This window comes from Coregonus clupeaformis, unplaced genomic scaffold, assembly GCF_020615455.1.
Source record: "Coregonus clupeaformis isolate EN_2021a unplaced genomic scaffold, ASM2061545v1 scaf0397, whole genome shotgun sequence".
Classification (NCBI taxonomy): Eukaryota; Metazoa; Chordata; class Actinopteri; order Salmoniformes; family Salmonidae; genus Coregonus; species Coregonus clupeaformis.
The window spans coordinates 52175-73892 of NW_025533852.1; the positions used below are offsets into that span (position 1 = coordinate 52175).

General features: G+C 41.9%; 1 long non-coding RNA gene across 1 annotated transcript; it reads right to left on the minus strand.

Annotated features, from left to right (window-relative positions):
- Positions 1 to 2460: 2460 nt before the first annotated feature.
- Positions 2461 to 6004, minus strand: LOC121559743. Its single transcript, XR_005998810.1, has 3 exons — positions 5895 to 6004; positions 5442 to 5603; positions 2461 to 2576 (listed from the first exon to the last, which is right to left on the minus strand). It is a non-coding gene; the product is annotated as an uncharacterized LOC121559743 (long non-coding RNA).
- Between the last annotated feature and the right edge of the window lie 15714 nt (positions 6005 to 21718).

A 21718-nucleotide genomic window follows, 5' to 3' on the forward strand; every position in this document is an offset into this window, starting at 1 on the left:
GGAAAATCTCCTCACAATGTGGGCAGTGGTGAGACCTCTTAGCTCTGTGATCTTCCTGCTGTTGCTCTCTGGATGTAGAGAATGTCTCAACATGGTCTCCTGTGTGAACACCATCAGAAGAACCAGTCAGTTGGTGTGATATACAGTTGGGAAAAAAAGTATTTAGTCAGCCACCAATTGTGCAAGTTCTCCCACTTAAAAAGATGAGAGAGGCCTGTAATTTTCATAATATGTACACGTCAACTATGACAGACAAATTGAGAAAATAAAATCCAGAAAATCACATTGTAGGATTTTTAATGAATTTATTTGCAAATTATGGTGGAAAATAAGTATTTGGTCACCTACAAACAAGCAAGATTTCTGGCGCTCACAGACCTGTAACTTCTTCTTTAAGAGGCTCCTCTGTCCTCCATTCGTTACCTGTATTAATGGCACCTGTTTGAACTTGTTATCAGTATAAAAGACACCTGTCCACAACCTCAAACAGTCACACTCCAAACTCCACTATGGCCAAGACCAAAGAGCTGTCAAAGAACACCAGAAACAAAATTGTAGACCTGCACCAGGCTGGGAAGACTGAATCTGCAATAGGTAAGCAGCTTGGTTTGAAGAAATCAACTGTGGGAGCAATTATTAGGAAATGGAAGACATACAAGACCACTGATAATCTCCCTCGATCTGGGGCTCCACGCAAGATCTCACCCCGTGGGGTCAAAATGATCACAAGAACGGTGAGCAAAAATCCAGAACCACACGGGGGGACCTAGTGAATGACCTGCAGAGAGCTGGGACCAAAGTAACAAAGCCTACCATCAGTAACACACTACGCCGCCAGGGACTCAAATCCTGCAGTGCCAGATGTGTCCCCCTGCTTAAGCCAGTACATGTCCAGGCCCGTCTGAAGTTTGCTAGAGTGCATTTGGATGATCCAGAAGAGGATTGGGAGAATGTCATATGGTCAGATGAAACCAAAATCTAACTTTTTGGTAAAAACTCAACTCGTCGTGTTTGGAGGACAAAGAATGCTGAGTTGCATCCAAAGAACACCATACCTACTGTGAAGCATGGGGGTGGAAACATCATGCTTTGGGGCTGTTTTTCTGCAAAGGGACCAGGACGACTGATCCGTGTAAAGGAAAGAATGAATGGGGCCATGTATCGTGAGATTTTGTAGAAAATCTTTGGAGGGAGTTGAAAGTCCGTGTTGCCCAGCGACAGCCCCAAAACATCACTGCTCTAGAGGAGATCTGCATGGAGGAATGGGCCAAAATACCAGCAACAGTGTGTGAAAACCTTGTGAAGACTTACAGAAAACGTTTGACCTGTGTCATTGCCAACAAAGGGTATATAACAAAGTATTGAGAAACTTTTGTTATTGACCAAATACATATTTTCCACCATAATTTGCAAATAAATTCATTAAAAATCCTACAATGTGATTTTCAGGATTTTTTTTCCTCATTTTGTCTGTCATAGTTGACGTGTACCTATGATGAAAATTACAGGCCTCTCTCATCTTTTTAAGTGGGAGAACTTTTGGTGGCTGACTAAATACTTTTTTCCCCCACTGTACATATGACTTCATATCAGTAGGCTGTTCAATACAAAAAGGGAATAAAACTATTCTAAAAGTGGATAACAGTCGACGGCAAAAAGGAGCAAAGGGAGTGAAAATTCTCCACTCACCATCACTTAGCAACCACCAGGATTCAATTTCAATTAATCCTCCACTCACCATCACTTAGCAACCACCAGGATTCCATTTCAATTAATCCTCCACTCACCATCACTTAGCAACCACCAGGATTCCATTTCAATTAATCCTCCACTCACCATCACTTAGCAACCACCAGGATTCCATTTCAATTAATCCTCCACTCACCATCACTTAGCAACCACCAGGATTCCATTTCAATTCATCCTCCACTCACCATCACTTAGCAACCACCAGGATTCCATTTCAATTCAGAAATTAAACCAAATTCCAATTTTCCTCTTTGAAAATCATTGAAGAGAATTGTAATTTCAGTGGTTTTCCTGAATTAACTGCAATTGAAATGGAATTGAATAAAACAAATGCTGACAATCCTAGTGTCAAACCATGCAAGTCTCAGTACTATGAAATAACATCTACATTCTCTTTTGAAATATTTATAATAAAACTGTTCTATAGCAACTTTTCATGTGCAGTGGGAAGGTTAAACGAACACCACTAACTTTGTTGTGCAGTCAGTCTGGAGTTCTTCAGGGATGTGTGATGTCAGAATTACAGAATTCAACCTAGCAATAGACTGGGTGATAACTTATGGAGGTCTAACTTATGAAGATAACTTATAGTTAGATAGAACCTGCTCTTACCATGAGAAACAGATTTACCAATCTTCTCCTCCTCTTCTTCATCTTTAATGTTAACATTCAGCTCCAGTGTTTGACTGCAGTCTTCCAGCTTCACTGATGCCATCTCTGGATCCTGCAGTGCAAACTGGGCTCCACTGTCACAATCAGGACTCAGTGTGGAAGGAGAGGTTTGTCCAGACTGTTGATGTTACCTGCCTCAGACAATCTGAACAGGCCTGTAGTAATAAAGAAAAACAGACACAAAAGTTATCTTCTTGGCAGTTCTGGCACTTTCTTTATTCTCTAAAAATATATTTATGTTTTATTGTTCAATGATCTGATTTCAATAGATCAGGTAGCTAAGCATTGACATTGTCCTACGGAGGACTCCCACCTGCTGTGTCCCGTAGCATTAGGGAGACTGGGACGACACCGGTAGACATTGTCCTTCGCCTGCCTGTCACTGTTTTCCTGCAGTTCTGATAACGATTGGGGAGGGCAGGTGTTTGGGAGACAGGAGTGAAGGACACTGTGCTAGCTAGCTAGTCCTAGGAGGACATAGCATGCGGGGCAATGTCGCTAACTAGTTAGCTAGCAAACGGTGTCGCCCTAGCCTGCTGTGTACCGCCCCAGCCTGCTGTGTACCGCCCCAGCCTGCTGTGTACCGCCCCAGCCTGATGTGTACCGCCCCAGCCTGCTGTGTACCGCCCCAGCCTGATGTGTACCGCCCCAGCCTGCTGTGTACCGCCCCAGCCTGATGTGTACCGCCCCAGCCTGCTGTGTACCGCCCCAGCCTGATGTGTACCGCCCCAGCCTGATGTGTACCGCCCCAGCCTGCTGTGTACCACTAGTGGGAGGCGGGGGAGACACCGGTTGACAGTGTTCTTATCCCCCGCCTGTCGATTATCCCATAAAATAAATGGTTTAATTGAACTGTTTTTCATTGGGAAGGCAGATAAGGCGTTTTTATCAAAAGCAATCCCTTTTGCATTGGAAAACGCAGAATCCTACTAATTACTGCACATGCTTAATTACGTCACTTTTGTTTTGAGCCGACTTCAACCATGGGCTTTTAACACTCAAACTCGAAAAGCAGTCATTGTGACTGCTCATGAATTTCATTTTTGTATTACTCTGCCATTTTGTAAAGTCGTGCAGCCCTCCGTCCTTAACATGTCTTAAACAAGTCTAAATAGCACCGTCGTTGTTAGAATCTTAATATAAAAAACAGAACTGGAGTTATAACCAGTTATGAGGGCGTGTCATTTTTTTGAATTGCTTTCCTTGTTGCCCCTCCTTCTCCCGACAGTTGAAAGTGCAGTGCACAGCTGATAATTGCCTCGAAACTTAACCTAAATGATACCGAAACTAATTTCACACAACAGATGAAACAAATGAAGTAAAAAGTATGATGGAGAGAAATGGTGAGTTGATGGTGAGATGATGGTGAGTTGATGGTGAGATGATGGTGAGTTGATGGTGAGTTGACTAGCAAGGGGGAGCAAAAGATGCTTAATAATGTAATCACCAATAGTGAAAGCAGAACAGGGAGGGCCATTCTATTGTATTGTTCCATTCTAATTTCAATCTGTAAATGGTATGCACCCTATATCCGCCCACCGAATCAAAGCGGTCTGATCAGTCTACTCTGCCTACTAGGCTACATAGTGAGAGCCTGCGGAATTGTACAATGGTGAACGGCTTTCAATATCTGGGAGAAGAAGTGTGGGAGAATGTGGTGGTGAGGCTCGTGGAACCTTACGTTGGCAAGGAGAGAAATGTCTCCATGGGCAAGTTCTTCACTTCACTGTCATTGGGCGAACAAACCTGGCTGGCACCATTAACAAAGTGAGATCGGAGCGCCCTCCGTTTGCTCAGAATAAGGCACCTGCGCAGCTGTTGTGTACAATGGTGCTGAAGAATGACAAGACAACTGTGGCACAATAATGAGATACATAGGCCACTCACTGGGGAGCCAGGCCCACTCACTGGGGAGCCAGGCCAAGCCACTGGGGAGCCAGGCCAAGCCACTGGGGAGCCAGGCCCACTCACTGGGGAGCCAGGCCCACTCACTGGGGAGCCAGGCCCACTCACTGGGGAGCCAGGCCAGGCCCAGCCACTGGGGAGCCAGGCCCACTCACTGGGGAGCCAGGCCCAGCCAATCAGAATGAGTTTTTCCCCACAAAAGGGCTTTATTACAGACAGAAATACTCCTCAATACATTTGCAAACATTTCTAAAAACCTGTTTTTGCTTTGTCATTATGGGGTATTGTGTGTAGATTCAGTGAAGCATGGCACCACCTATGGTGAAGCATGGCACCACCATGCTTCACCGTAGGGATGGTGCCAGAGTTCCTACAGTGATGCTATTCTCCCGAGTGGCGCAGTGGTCTAAGGCTGTGCCACTAGAGATCCTGGTTCGAATCCAGGCTCTGTCGTAGCCGGCCGCGACCGGGAGACCCATGGGGCGGCGCACAATTTGCCCAGCGTCGTCCAGGGTAGGGGAGGGAATGGCCGGCAGGGATGCAGCTCAGTTGGTAGAGCATGGCGTTTGCAACGCCAGGGTTGTGTGTTCGATTCCCACGGGGGGCCAGCATGAAAAAATATTATAAAAATATATATATATACAGTATATGTATGCACTCACTAACTGTAAGTCACTCTGGATAAGAGCGTCTGCTAAATGATGTAAATGTAATGCCACAGATGTCTACATTTTGAGGGAGCGCGCAATTGGCATGCTGACTGCAGGGATGTCCACCAAGGCTTTTGCCAGAGAATTTAATGTTAATTTCTCTACCATAAACCACCTCAAACATCATTTTAGAGAATTTGGCAGTATGTCCAACCATAAAGCCCTTTTGTGGGGAAAAACTCATTCTGATTGGCTGGGCCTGGCTCCCCAGTGGGTGGGCCTATGCCCTCACAGGCCCACCTGTGGCTGCGCCCTTACCCAGTCATGTGAAATCCATAGATTAGGGCCTAATGAATTTATTTCAATTGACTGATTTCCTTATATGAACTGTAACTCAGTAAAATCTTTGAAATTGTTGCGTTTATAGTTTTGTTCAATATATATCTCACAGGAGGTTGGTGGCACCTTAATTGGGGAGAACGGCTCGTGGTAATGACTGGAGCGGAATCAGTGGAATGATTTCCAGGTGTTTTATGCCAGTTAGAATGACTGGTTAGCTTGAAGGAGGGTCCCTCGAGGCCCAGCGGTTCTACCGTTAACGGGGCACCCGGGAGGCATCCATTTTACCTGAACATAATTTTACACAAAAACAATAACATGTCAAACGAACTCAGAAATATGAAATAAATTGATTCTTTATTAAATTATATTGACGAAATTATGTACATTCACTCAGACAAATCCAAAGTCTCTTGCTATATAAATTGTAATAGATGTTTCACCTTCACTCACTCGGGTTGACACAAAAATAACACATAAAACCTTTATCAAACGTGATAATACCTTAACGGATTTGTTACCTAGCACGTTATGAAATGTTATTTCGATATTAGAAAGTTTAAACGTGCTATTACATACCTGTAGTAAAACATTTGAAACGGACACAAAATTCATCTTCCTGACTGCACAGTTCTGGTGCTTTCTTTATTCTGAATAATGGGGCGCGCCAACCCGGAACTTCCTGTTCCCCCACTACCACAGTGCAACAGCGCCATCTATTGGACTGATGGACTAATACCAAATATTTTTTATAATTAACCTAAGATAGACCAGGGCCTGTCGTTTCCAATGGGGAGAAAACGAATCATAGTGCGCAGAACAGCAAGGTGGGCAGAGCCAAGCACCAGCTAGCGAGATCCTATTGGCGCTTTCTAGCATTTATTTGCATATTTCCATTAGGGAACGCCTACTCTGTGAAGTGCACGTGTGCATTAGCTCAATTCACCCATGCACTCCTTCTAAACAACGTAATTTTTAGAAACTTTGGCAAAGGGTAAAGTATACAAAACGTAGCCCGCTCTGTTTGTTACAGATTCTAGTTTTGGAAACAGGAAACTGTATTGAGATCAAACGTTTAATCGACCAAAATTCCTCTCATCACCATATTTGGTAGTGAGTGGAAACGCCAACTGGATGCTTCACAATTATACATCTGGGGAAATATCTGCCTCATTCTATCTGTGGTTGCACTGTGGTATCAAAGACTGAAAAGTAAAATCTAATCCAATTTTATTGGTCAGTACACATTTTGCAGAAGTTAAGGCAAGTGCAGCGAAATGCTTATGTTTCTAGCTCCAACGGTGCAGTGATACCTAACAACACAAACAAATTAAAAAATGTTAAATAAATGAAGAAGTATCAGAATGAGCAATGTCAGAGTCTGTAATATGAATATATAGGAGGCTGCTGAGGGGAGGACGGCTCATAATAATGGCTAGAACGGCGCGAACGGAATGGCATCAAACACATGGGTTTGATGTATTTGACACCATTCCACTAATTCCACTCCAGCCATTACGACGAGCCCGTCCTCCCCAATTAAGGTGCCACCAACCTCCTATGATATACAGTGTCTTCAGAAAGTATTCACACCCATTTACTTTTTTCACATTTTGTTGTGTTACAAAGTGGGGTTCAAATTGATTTAATGACATTTTTTGGCAACAATCTACACAAAATACTCTAATGTTGGAAAAAAAACGTTTAAGAAATAAAAATAAAAAACGAATGAAAAATAGAACATTAATATACACTGAGTGCACAAAACAACTGCTCTTTCCATGACATAGACTGACCAGGTGAAAGCTATGATTCCTTATTGATGTCACTTGTTAAATCCACTTCAATCAGTGTAGATCAGGGTTCCCCAACTGGCGGCCCGCGGGTGGTTATATTTGGCCTCCCAAGTTTTCTGAACAAAAACATTGTTTGGCCATAAAAGAGTGTAAAAACACCAGGAAATCAGCTCCAAGTGATTTAAATTCAAGAAATCTGTTCCCAAGTTTTCCCCACACATAATAGAGAGACGCGATCGTATATAAATGTAAGCAAGGTTGGAAATGATTATGTTTTAGTCAAACATATCTGTTTGGGCTTCTTGCGGTCCATTTGCAGTCTACAAATTATTTGTAATTATGTTACGGCCTCCCTACCATCCGCTCAAGAAAAAATCGTCCCGCGGCTGAATGGTTGAACGGGGTATGGTAGTATGTGGGTTTTTCATGCTCAACAGTTTCCTGTGTGTATCAAGAATGGTCCACCACCCAAAGGGCCTCCAAACAACTTGACACAACTGTGGGAAGCATTGGAGTCAACATGGGCCAGCATCCCTGTGGAACGCTTTCGAAACCTTGTAATCCATGCCCCGACGAATATTAGGAAGGTGTTCTTAATGTTTTGTACACTCAGTGTATCTTGTTTAGATAAGTATACACCCCCCTCAATCAATACATGCTAGAAACACCTTTGGCAGTGATCACAACTGTGAGTATTTTGGGGGTAAGTCTCTAAGAGCTTTGCACACATGGATTGTGCAATATTTGCCCATTATTCTTTTAAAAATTCTTCAAGCTCTGTCAAGTTGGTTGTTGATCGTCGCTAGACAGCCATTTTCAAGTCATGCCATAGATTTTCAAACAGATTTATGTAAAAACTGTAACCAGGCCACTCAGAAACATTCAATGCCGTCTTGGTAAGCAACTCTAGTGTATATTTGGCCTTGTGTTTTACGGTTATTGTCCTGGTGAAAGGTGAATTCATCTCCCAGTGTTTGTTGGAAAGCAGACTGAACCAGGTTTTCCTCTAGGATTTTGCCTGTGCTAAGATACATTCAGTTTCTTCCTAGTCCTTGCCGAAGACACAAAAAAAACATAACAAGATAGAGCCACCACCATACTTGAAAATATGGACAGTGGTACCTAGTGACGTGTTGCGTTGGATTTTCCCCAAACATAACACTTTTACTAAGGACAGAAAGTTAATTCATTTGCCATATTTTATGCATTCTTGCAAACAGGATGCATTTTCTGGAATATTTTTTCTTCTGTACATGCTTCCTTCTTTTCACTCTGTCGTTTTGGTTAGTATTTTGGAGTAACTACAATGTTGTTGATCCATCCTCAGTTTCTACGATCACAGCCATTAAACTCTGAAAGAGTTTTAAAATCACCATTGGCCTCATGGTGAAATCCCTGAGTGGTTTCCTTTCTCTCTGGCAACTGAGTTAGGAAGGACACCTGTATCTTTGTATTGATACACCGTCCAAAGCCTACTTAATAACTTCACCATACTCAAAAACTGAAATGTAATGTATTTTTATTTGTTTACCAATTTACCAATAGGTGCCCTTCTTTGTGAGGCATTGGAAAACCTCCCTGGTTTTTGTAGTTGAATCTGTGTTTGAAATTCACTGCTCGACTGAGGGACCTTACAGATAATTATATGTGTGGGGTACAGAGATGAGGTAGTCATTCAAAAATCATGTTAAACACTATTATTGCACACAGAGTCCATGTAACTTATTATGTGACTTGTTAAACACATTTTTACTCCTGAACTTATTTAGGCTTTGAGAGGCTAGTTAAGGACCATATCACCTCTACTTTACCTGACACACTAGACCAGGGGTGTCAAACGTACGGCCCGCGGGCCGGATCAGGCCCGCAAACGGGTTTAATCCGGCCCTCGAGATGATTTTGAGAAAAAAAAATGAAAAAAAAAAATATATATATATATATATTATTTTTTTAAAGTATAAAAATGCGCTGCAATTTTTCAATAAAATAAACTGCTGTTCCAATTGCGTCCACTGGATGGCGCAATAGCAATTGTGTTAAGCAAGCAAACTGTTTATACCGGGGCAGAGCAAGTAGGTCAAGCACGTGCAGCCAATGAGCTACTTTGTTTTGCCCGCGATATTTATTACGGCTTCTACTTTTAACATTATGTGCTTTGGCACCCTCATTGCCCCAATATGTCCCTGTCAAAAAAGAGAAGAGTGGACGCAGAGTGCAGAGTGTTCCAAGAAAAATGGTCATCCTATTTAATCACGGAATTGAATGGGAAAGCTGTATGTTTGGTGTGTTCAGAGCATGTTGCAGTGCTGAAAGAATATAACCTTCGTCGCCACTATGTGAGTCTTCATGCCGACAAATATGACAACTTTCAAGGACAGCGGAGATGAGAGAAGGTGAATGAACTGTTGGCGGGTCTGAAGAAACAGCAGTCTGTGTTTACTCACAGCCGAGACATCAGTGACGCTGCAGTGAAAGCTAGCTACCTCATTGCTAATGAAATCGCAGTGGCTTCAAAACCATTTAGTGAGGGTGAATTTGTAAAAACATGCATGATGAAGGCAGCGGAGATTGTGTGCCCTGAAAAGCGGCAGGCTTTTGCAAATATCAGCCTGACAAGAAACACAGTTGCAGACAGGATTTCCGATCTTTCAGTGGATTTGGACAGCCAGTTGAAGCAAAAAGTAAAGTCATTTATTGCGTTTTCGGTTGCAATTGATGAAAGCACGGACATTACAGATGTTGCACAACTGGCCATTTTCATCCGCGGAGTTGATGACACATTGACCGTCACCGAGGAGTTTGTGGAGTTGGTGCCGATGACAGATACAACGACAGCAGCTGATATTTTTACCGCACTCGTCGGGCGCGCTGGACAGGGTCGGAGTGGACTGGTCCCGCGCTGTCAGCCTGGCTACAGATGGTGCGCCCTCAATGATCGGGAAAAAAGCAGGCGTTGTGACAAAGTTCCGAGAGAAAGTGCAATCTGCAAATGGAGGACGTGATTTTTTGACTTTTCTCTGTATTTTGCACCAGGAGGCTTTGTGTTGCAAGTCACTAAAGATGGATAACGTCATGAAGGTGGTCATCCAAACTGTTAATTTCATCCGATCCAGAAGCCTGAATCACCGTCAGTTTGACAGCCTTCTCAGAGAGAAAGCCCACATCTATGGCCTGCCATACCACACTGAGGTAAGATGGTTGAGCCGAGGTGCTGTGCTGAGGCGTTTCTTTGATTTACGAGAAGAAATTGAACAGTTCATGGAAGAAAAGGGCAAACCAGTGTTAGAATTTCATTCCGCAGAATGGATGCCGGACCTTGCATTTATGGTGGATGTTACAGAGCACCTGAATAACTTGAACAAACAGCTGCAAGGGCGCAACAAAGCTGTCACGCAGTATTATGACAGCATACGTTCTTTCAAGTTGAAGCTGTCATTGTGGGAGACGCAACTTGCCGGTGGTGATGCAGCTCACTTCCCCTGTCTGAAAAATGTGTGCGCGACCCAACATGTGGCAGACATGAAGCGGTTCAAAGATAAAATAACTGGACTGTTACGGGAGTTTGAGCAACGCTTTCAGATTTATGTTTATATGTTTTTATGTTGATGTGCTATTGTTTTTAATTTATTTTATTTTATTTGTATATTTAACCTATTCTTGACTCTGTGGTTCTTGCACTTGTTTGGGGAACAGGATTTCATTATTTTTATCTACATTTCTGCCTGAGAAATGACACCCTGATATAGTTCTGTGATCTGTGAAACAGTTCTGTTAATCACTGAGGCATTGTGTGTTTGTGTGTTCTTTTTCTTTAGAATTTTCAAATAAACTTGACGTGTTTTATGATTAATAGTGATGTTGTGCTTGTACTATTTTGGACACACTGTCCTCAGGCTCCAGCTTTATGTTGTATGTTGATCGTATTAAAACAAAGAAAACAATCTGAAGTTGTTGTTTTTAAGTTATATATACCATGATTTTTCCTGTCCGGCCCACTTGGGAATAGATTTTCCTCCATGTGGCCCCTGAGCTAAAATGAGTTTGACACCCCTGCACTAGACCCACTTCAATTTGCTTACCGCTCCAATAGATCCACAGACAATGCAATCGTCATCACACTGCACACTGCCCTATCCCATCTGGACAAGGGGAATACCTATGTAAGAATGCTGTTCATTGACTATAGCTCAGCATTCAACACTATAGTACCCTCCAAGCTCATCGTTAAGCTCAAGGCCCTGCGTCTGAACCCCGCCCTGTGCAACTGGGTCCTGGACTCCCTGACGTGCCGCCCCCAGGTGGTGAAGGTAGGAAACAACATCTCCACTTCGCTGATCCTCAACACTGGGGCCCCACAAGGGTGCGTGCTCAGCCCCCTCCTGTACTCCCTGTTCACCCATGACTGCGTGGCCAAGCACGCCTCCGACTCAATCATCAAGTTTGCAGACAATACAACAGTAGTAGGCCTGATTACCAACAATGACAAGACCACCTACAGGGAGGAGGTGAGGGCCCTGGGAGTGTGGGGCCAAGAAAATTACCTCTCACTCAACGTCAACCAAACAAAGGAGCTGATAGTGGACTTCAGGAAACAGCAGAGGGAACACCCCCCTATCCACATCGACAGGACCGCAGTGGAGAAGGTGAAAAGCTTAAAGTTCCTCTGCATACACATCACTGACAAACTGGAATAGTCCACCCACACAGACAGTGTGGTGAAGAAGGCACAACAGAGCCTCTTCAACCTCAGGAGGCTGAAAAAATTTGGCTTAGCACCTAAAACCCTCACAAACTTTTACAGATGCACAATTGAGAGCATCCTGTCGGGTTGTATCACCGCCTGGTACAGCAACTGCACCGCACGCAACCGCAGGGCTCTCCAGAGGGTGGTGTGGTCTGCCGAACACATTACCGGGGGCAAACTACCTGCACTCCAGGACACCTACAGCACCCGATGTCACAGGAAGGCCAAAAAGATCATCAAGGACATCAACCACCCGAGCCACTGCCTGTTCACCCCGCTATCATCCAGAAGGCGAGGTCAGTACAGGTGCATCAAAGCTGGGACCGAGAGAATGAAAAACAGCTTCTATCTCAAGGCCATCAGACTGTTAAGTAGCCATCACTAGCACACTAGAGGCTGCTGCTGCCTATTGAAATCATTGGCCACTTTAAGAAATGGAACACTAGTCACTTTAATAATGTTTACATATCTGCATTACTCATCTCATATATATATATATACTGTATTCTATAACATTCTACTGTATCTTAGTCCATGCCGCTCTGTCATTGCTTGTCAATGTATATATTCTGAAATTCCATTCCTTACTTAGATTTGTGTGTATTGGGTATATGTTGTGAAATTGGTAGATATTACTTGTTAGAAATTACTGCACTGTCGGAGCTAGAAACACAAGCATTTCGCTACACCCGCAATAACATCTGCTAAACACATAAACCAAACACTGCAGTCCATAGTAAGAACAACATACCAAAGGTCAAGCATGGTGGTGGTGATGTGATGGTTTGGGGATGCTTTGCTGCCTCAGGACCTGGACGACTTGCCTTAATAGAAGGAACCATGAATTCTGCTCTGTATCAGAGAATTCTACAGGAGAATGTCAGACCATCCGTCTGTGAGCTGAAGCTGAAGCGCAGCTGGGTCATGCAGCAAGACAATGATCCACAATACACAATCAAGTCTACATGAAAATAGCTAAAAAGCAACAAATTGGAAGTTTTGGAAAGGCCTAGTCAAAGTCCAGACCTAATCCCAATTGAGATGTTGTGGCAGGACATGAAACGAGCAGTTCATGCTTGAAAACCCACACGTCACTGAGTTAAAGCAGTTCTGCATTGAAGAGTGGGCCAAAATTCCTCCACAGCGACGTGAGAGACTGATCAACAACTACAGGAAGCATTTGGTTGGAGTCATTGCAGCTAAAGGTGGCACAACCAGTTATTGAGTGTAAGGGGGCAATTACTTTTTCGCACAGGGGAATTGGATGTTGCATAACTTTGTTTATGAAATAAATGAAATAAATACAGTGGGGGAAGAAAGTATTTAGTCAGCCACCAATTGTGTAAGTTCTCCCACTTAAAAAGATGAGAGAGGCCTGTAATTTTCATCATAGGTACACGTCAACTATGACAGACAAATTGAGGAAAAAAAATCTAGAAAATCACATTGTAGGAATTTTAATGAATTTATTTGCAAATTATGGTGGAAAATAAGTATTTGGTCACCTAAAAACAAGCAAGATTTCTGGCTCTCACAGACCTGTAACTTCTTCTTTAAGAGGCTCCTCTGTCCTCCACTCGTTACCTGTATTAATGGCACCTGTTTGAACTTGTTATCAGTATAAAAGACACCTGTCCACAACCTCAAACAGTCACACTCCAAACTCCACTATGGCCAAGACCAAAGAGCTGTCAAAGGACACCAGAAACAAAATTGTAGACCTGCACCAGGCTGGGAAGACTGAATCTGCAATAGGTAAGCAGCTTGGTTTGAAGAAATCAACTGTGGGAGCAATTATTAGGAAATGGAAGACATACAAGACAATTGATAATCTCCCTCGATCTGGGGCTCTCCATGCAAGATCTCACCCCGTGGGGTCAAAATGATCACAAGAACGGTGAGCAAAAATCCCAGAACCACACGGGGGGACCTAGTGAATGACCTGCAGAGAGCTGGGACCAAAGTAACAAAGCCTACCATCAGTAACACACTACGCCGCCAGGGACTCAAATCCTGCAGTGCCAGATGTGTCCCCCTGCTTAAGCCAGTACATGTCCAGGCCCGTCTGAAGTTTGCTAGAGTGCATTTGGATGATCCAGAAGAGGATTGGGAGAATGTCATATGGTCAGATGAAACCAAAATATAACTTTTTGGTAAAAACTCAACTCGTCATGTTTGGAGGACAAAGAATGCTGAGTTGCATCCAAAGAACACCATACCTACTGTGAAGCATGGGGGTGGAAACATCATGCTTTGGGGCTGTTTTTCTGCAAAGGGACCAGGACGACTGATCCGTGTAAAGGAAAGAATTAATGGGGCCATGTATCGTGAGATTTTGAGTGAAAACCTTCTTCCATCAGCAAGGGCATTGAATATGAAACGTGGCTGGGTCTTTCAGCATGACAATGATCCCAAACACACCGCCCGGGCAACGAAGGAGTGGCTTCGTAAGAAGCATTTCAAGGTCCTGGAGTGGCCTAGCCAGGCTCCAGATCTCAACCCCATAGAAAATCTTTGGAGGGAGTTGAAAGTCTGTGTTGCCCAGCGACATCCCCAAAACATCACTGCTCTAGAGGATATCTGCATGGAGGAATGGGCCAAAATACCAGCAACAGTGTGTGAAAACCTTGTGAAGACTTACAGAAAACGTTTGACCTGTGTCATTGCCAACAAAGGGTATATAACAAAGTATTGAGAAACTTTTGTTATTGACCAAATACTTATTTTCCACCATAATTTGCAAATAAATTCATTAAAAATCCTACAATGTGATTTTCTGGGGAAAAAAATCTCATTTTGTCTGTCATAGTTGACGTGTACCTATGAAAAGTACAGGCCTCTCTCATCTTTTTAAGTGGGAGAACTTGCACAATTGGTGGCTGACTAAATACTTTTTTTCCCCACTGTATGTAATTGTTGTGTTATTTGTTCACTTATGTTCCCTTTATCTAATATTAGGTTTTGGTTGAAGATCTGATAACATTCAGTATCACAAATATGCAAAAGTAGAGAAAATGAGAAAGGGGGCAAATACTTTTTCATAGCACTGTTTGTACAACATGTATCTCCTCCTACAATCACACACACTCCCCCTTCAGCTGCTGTTATAGCATCCAATGCTATGCGATTATCAATACAGTGCCATTTCAGACCCAATTGCTTGAAAACCCATTACAGTTGCATTAGCCACTCTCGCAACGTCAATGCTATGAGATAATGATTGGAATATTGTTATTCCGTATTCCCAAAAATAGTCTTAAAAACTAACTGAATACATGTAAATATTCTAAAATCTTGAGTTGTTGTGTTGTATCTAGTAGCCAAATCAATCGGATCCGAATTCCTTAAATGTACATAACCCATACGTTCTGAAGTCTCTCTTGTAGATCGACGCCCCGTAATGTTTTTATGGACAAATTCAACAGGCTGAACCACGTGAAGAAGATCGTTTAAAGTACGCACTCCACAGATTCCCCTGAATAGTGGAGGGAGATTAGTCCATATATTATTTTCACAACACCAAAAGAACCCTGGAATCTGTAGGATTCCCAGTTTCGAAATGCAAATCGTTTTCTCCCATATCCTCGAACATCATGAGACATTGAGAAGCTCTCAAAAACCCCAATATCTATTGGTGAAAACTCGTCCCCCTTTACGCACACATCAAATACCGAAGATGCATTTACAATAGCTGACACTTTAGTGGGTGCAATTGATAAATCACTAGGTGCTTGAATTACATGTCTCTTATAGAAAATGGAACATTCAGTGACAGATGGAAAATGTTCCGGTATCGCGAATATGGTTGAATGAACCTTGTACAAATCTATCCCATTCTCCTATCAAACAGAGATGTTAGAATAAATAACATATTGAGACATCTTATGCAGAATCCCATCATTCTTGATTATCATGTTAATGGTTTTGCCTATGTAAATGTTATTTGGCAAAATTATCGGTCTGACTGCCTTGAATCCCATCAACGGATGAGTGTTCAATACATACTGGTAAGCAAGAATACACAGAGTTGGCAATCCTTCTGACCCCTGAAGTGGTACCGCCCAATAAGGAAATCAATCCTCAGTTGATTTAGGAATTAGTGAACAAACATAACAGGAATTCTGAGTCAATTTTCAAACTTTCTGCTTGAGTGTTTTGTACCACAAATTAGACGCAATGGGGTGAATAGAATTTACTTGCGAATCAATATCATCATAGATAAGAGCTTCCTCCTTCTCTACGAACTCAGCATTATTATCCTCCGGTAAAGTCGTTGGCCATGTAATTGGAGCATCTATTCCCCCAAATACCACTTTCCTTGATATCCAGTAAGGGGCGCAAACACCTTGCCAATATTGTGGCAGGTAAGTATATAAGTGATCTCCACAATACCATACCATGCAATCAGTTGCCGGCCATGGTAGATTTTTATCTACAAAAATCATTTCATTTGGACAACCCTGTGTGATCCCCATTTTGTGTAGAATTGTATGACTAGCTATCGAAGTTACACAGGTTAGAGGTACTGCTTTCTGTTTAGTCCTAATTGCTACTTGTTGCATACTTGCATAAACCTGCAAATCTCTTTTAACCAAACATTTTGGTATCAACCCTTTCCATAATGCGTTACAGTATTCTATGGTGGGTGTGTTAGCACCTGTTGCCGCTAATGACCGTGTAAGTATTAATACTTCCTCTCCCTCAACAGATTCATATTCAACCTTGACCCCTGTTAATTCCTCACTTAGAACTCCAAAAGTAACATGATTAACATAAAAAAGGCTTACTCCCTGTAGCTCTGAGTGGATAATATAGACGATGCATATCATCCTCAGACACAGGAACGTGTTCCATTACCTCCATTGCTATGTACGCCTCAGGCTTTCTAACCTGTCTATGTGTACGCTCATGGTGTTGGTCACTGTCTCTAATACTCATGGTGTTGGTCACTGTCTCTAATACTCATGGTGTTGGTCACTGTCTCTAATACTCATGGTGTTGGTCACTGTCTCTAATACTCATGGTGTTGGTCACTGTCTCTAATACTCATGGTGTTGGTCACTGTCTCTAATACTCATGGTGTTGGTCACTGTCTCTAATACTCATGGTGTTGGTCACTGTCTCTAATACTCATGGTGTTGGTCACTGTCTCTAATACTCAGGTCACTGTCTCTAATACTCATGGTGTTGGTCACTGTCTCTAATACTCATGGTGTTGGTCACTGTCTCTAATACTCATGGTGTTGGTCACTGTCTCTAATACTCATGGTGTTGGTCACTGTCTCTAATACTCATGGTGTTGGTCACTGTCTCTAATACTCATGGTGTTGGTCACTGTCTCTAATACTCATGGTGTTGGTCACTGTCTCTAATACTCATGGTGTTGGTCACTGTCTCTAATACTCATGGTGTTGGTCACTGTCTCTAATACTCATGGTGTTGGTCACTGTCTCTAATACTCATGGTGTTGGTCACTGTCTCTAATACTCATGGTGTTGGTCACTGTCTCTAATACTCATGACTATATCTGTTATCCTATATTCATGCTTCAAACCTCCATTCTCATTGTCAGATTCACTGGAATCGGTATTGCTAACAACCATCTTCTCCCTCAGGTTAGAATTATCAATCAATAACCCCCCAGAGATAACATTTGTTAGTGTTATCAGGCCTATGATAAATGTTACTGATCCCACATCTCCACTCATCCTTCCCAGGAGTTTGCATCTCGTCCTGGTTCTCTCCATGACTCCTCCAGAAAGTCCCTCCATTCACACCTCCAACACCTTCATATAATAAAAGAAAATGAATACAAAAAACAAACAAAGAAATGAAATGAATACAACAATATAATGAACATCGAATCCTACATGTATGTCCTCTCAATCTCATTCCTTCCCAACTACTCCGATGTTGGTGTTTGCCTCATAGGTGCAACTTTAAGCCTGGATGCATGTATCCACTGTGGTTGACCTCTGACCTTAACCGCTGTATGTGTTACCAGAATAACCTGCGTTGGGCATCCATAATGTGGCTCTCCTTGAATAACTACAGGTTTTAAACTTCGTACCAGAACGTCATCGCCTGGCTGAAAATTGTGTATCGGTTTCTCCCCTAGTGAGGGAAGGGAATTAATTACCTGTTGAGAATATTTGTAAACAAAAGAAAACAGATGTTGAACATCATTTTGTTGCAATTCCTGTAGCTGTGTTATATCCTCCACTGGATTCTCCTTCATCAACGCACCTAGAGGAAAAGGTCTAGCCATCAAGACTTCATGAGGAGACAATCCAGTACAAGCATTAGGCATTGATCTGATTGATAAGAGCACTAAATGTAATGCTTCCAGCCAATTCATCCCTCTCGATACATGTACTTTAATCAGCTTATCTTTTATAGTCCTATTTGTTCTATCCACTTGAGCTGAACTCTGCGGATTATAAGGAATGTGAAATGTCCAATTAATCCCTAACTCTGCCGATAATTGTCTCGTTATTGTAGACGTAAAAGGTGTGCCATTATCAGAATCAATACCAATAGGAATTCTGAACCTAGGAATAACATGTTCCATTAAAAACTTCACTACCGTTTGAGCGTTTTCTTTAATGGTCGCAAAAGCTTCTGTCCATTTTGAAAATCTATCCACAATTACCAGAAGATATGAATACCCCCTACATTTCGGCATATGTGTAAAATAATAATAATAATATGCCATTTAGCAGACGCTTTTATCCAAAGCGACTTCCAGTCATGCGTGCATACATTTTTTTTTTGTGTATGGGTGGTCCCGGGGATCGAACCCACTACCTTGGCATAACAAGCGCCGTGCTCTACCAGCTGAGCTACAGAGGACCACAATCAAAATCAATTTATAATTGCTGAAATGAACCTTCCGGTTTAGGTAAGTGTTCCCGTTTAGGTGGATTGAGGCATGGATTACATCGAGCAAAAATTACATCTTTGGATAAAATGTCTAACTTGTTTTTCCAAACCTATCGTAAAAAACACTTTCGTAATATATAAGCTGTCACGCCCTTGTACCCTACATGTGTTACTCCATGAACATAGGATATAACAGAATCATAAGCCAACGTTGGTAGCGCAATTCTATCATCAGTAAATTTCCACAAACCTTCGTCATCCTTCTTACAACCCTTAATTTCCCATAATCTTACTTCATATCCTGCCGCTTGGTTCTGAAAAGACCGTAAATTCTCACAAGTGAACGGAGGATCCGCTTGACTAGTTAGTTGTATGGCTACCATTTCCTTTTCCATCCATGGTGGAAAAGATCCATTCAAAGTTGCATCCTGAGCATATTTATCAGCTAAATTATTCCCTTTTGCTATTTCCGAATCTTCCCTAGAATGAACTTTACATTTTACAATAGCAATGTTAGCTGGTAATATCATCACTTCAAGTAAACCTTTAACTAAAGGAGCATGCTGAATATGTTTCCCTGCTGTCGTCACAAAACCTCTATTTTCCCAGATTTTACTAAAATCATGTGCCAAAAGCGTATTTTGAATCAGTGTATATGGTGATTGTTTTATTCGCAGCATAAATGCATGCTCTGGTTAATGCCACTAATTCCGCAGCCTGAGCTGATGAAACTGGTATTTTATATGCTTCAATACACTGTCCTTCATTATCCACAACAGAAAATCCTGATAATACCGTTTTATCATCTGGTCTCATTGCTGAACCATCACAATACAAAACCATATCATTATTTGCTAATGCCGTCTGTTGTAAATCAGCCCTCATGCTAGATGTGGAATCAAGGACTTCCATACAATCATGTATGTTATCTCCACTATCTAGGTCACGTTCAACCCCATGTAATAATGCTTTTAGATTTAAAGCCGGGTTCGTATGTATTGCAGTAGAAATAGTCCAATTTTGAGTCCCTGTCAAAATATGTTCGTAATTGCTACGCCTCTGGCTCGTCATGTGTTGTGTGGTTATGTTTAGCAAACTGATATTCACTGTGTGTGATGTGTGTAATATCATCGGATGCGCTGACACAATAGTTTGGGATTTCTCTACCATTAACGCAGCAGCCACCGCCCTCAAACATGACGCCATACCTTTAACAATCAGTGGTAACATCTTACTATAATAAGCAACCGGTCGCTTGCCCTCCCCGTGCATTTTAGCCGAAACAGCCGAAGCGACACATCCATCGTCTGTCACATAGAGATGGTATGTTAGATTTGAATCCTGTAAACCCGGTGCTGGAGAATTGCATAGAAGATACTTGATGTGACGAAAAGAGTGTTTCATTTCATCAGTCCACAGAATATCATCAGGAGCATCCTTGATCGTTGCACTGCACAGTATCGCATCATACGCTACGTATTCAGCCAACCAATTTCTGCAATAATTCACAAGTCCCAAAAAATATAACATTTCAATCTTATTTCTTGGCCTTTCATTGTCTCTGATCGCTTTCACCCTGTCCGGTGACAAAAATCGACAGCCATTCCGTAGTATGTACCCCAGATAATTAACAGCCTCCTGACAAACTGTAGCTTGGCGAGAGACGCTCTGTGACCCCCATTAGCCAGATGCGTAAGCAGTGCTATTGAATCCTGCACATACTCGTCCTCGCTTGTCGAAACAATCAGTATGTCATCAACGTACTGTAAAAGCGTTGAATTGCATGGGAGAGACAATTGAGCCAAGTGCCTATTCACAGCTGAACGATTGACTGCTGCTGAATCAATAAATCCCATTGGTAGACGACGCCAAATGTATTGTTCCCTACGAAATGTAAAAGCAAACAAAGGCTGTGTGTTTTCGTGTACAGGGATGGAGAAATATGCCGAGCATAAATCAACAACACTATACCATTTAGAATTAGTAGGCAATGTCGTTAATATCGTATTAACATCTGGAACAATCGGTGATAACGGTATTATGACCTCATTAATTTTCCTGAAATCCTATGTCAATCGATATTTCTTACTGCCTGGTTTTAAAATGGGGTTAATATGGGTATTATTCAGCGACATGCCTTTGTAAACCACTTCCTTGTCGTAGTAGACTTTCAATAATTAGACTAATGCCTTCTTATTTTTTCCTTTGATAAAGGATATTGTTTAATAAAGACTGGATCCTTATTTGGATTAATCTTTGCCTCATAAGGTGGAACGTCAAGTAATCCCACATGATTCGCATGTAAGGCCCATAATGATGACGCTACTCCACTTAGCACACATGGAGGACATACAATTATTTCAGATTCCTTATCCATACAAATCAATGGTTTAATGTTAGTCTGTAAATCCTGTACAAAAAAATGCTTTGGCTCCGAACCATAAGACCAGATAATACAACCCTTGTTTCGCTCTTCCTCAGTCGGTGGTAACGTTATATATCGATTAAAAAAATCAATCAAAGCATCAATATCAGTAAAATCATTCCTCACTGCACATACAAAAGTCTCAATGTTATCATAAGTATCCTTCCATAATAATACAAGTCCGTGTGGTGATATGAAAATATTTTGTGGAATTTCCTGCATTTTGTCTACATCAATTACTTTATCCGAAAAATGAATATTTACAGTTTTCATGTTTATTATCCTTGCTGCAGCTGCTGTATGGCAAGACGCTAATCTTTTTATATTTTTATTCCTTCCATAGTAAATACTTTTGTCACTAACTTTAACAATGTAGTTTTCGCACTATAAGTAGGTTGATTGTTATTAGAAAACAATTGATATGCACTATTCGGCGGAATGTGTACCTCGATGCCATCTGGTGAACAAAAAATGGTCGCATTAAGTTTACTTAAAAGGTCTCTTCCCATCAACGCCATAGGAGTTGTAGCGCTTACTATAAATTAATTTTGAAATT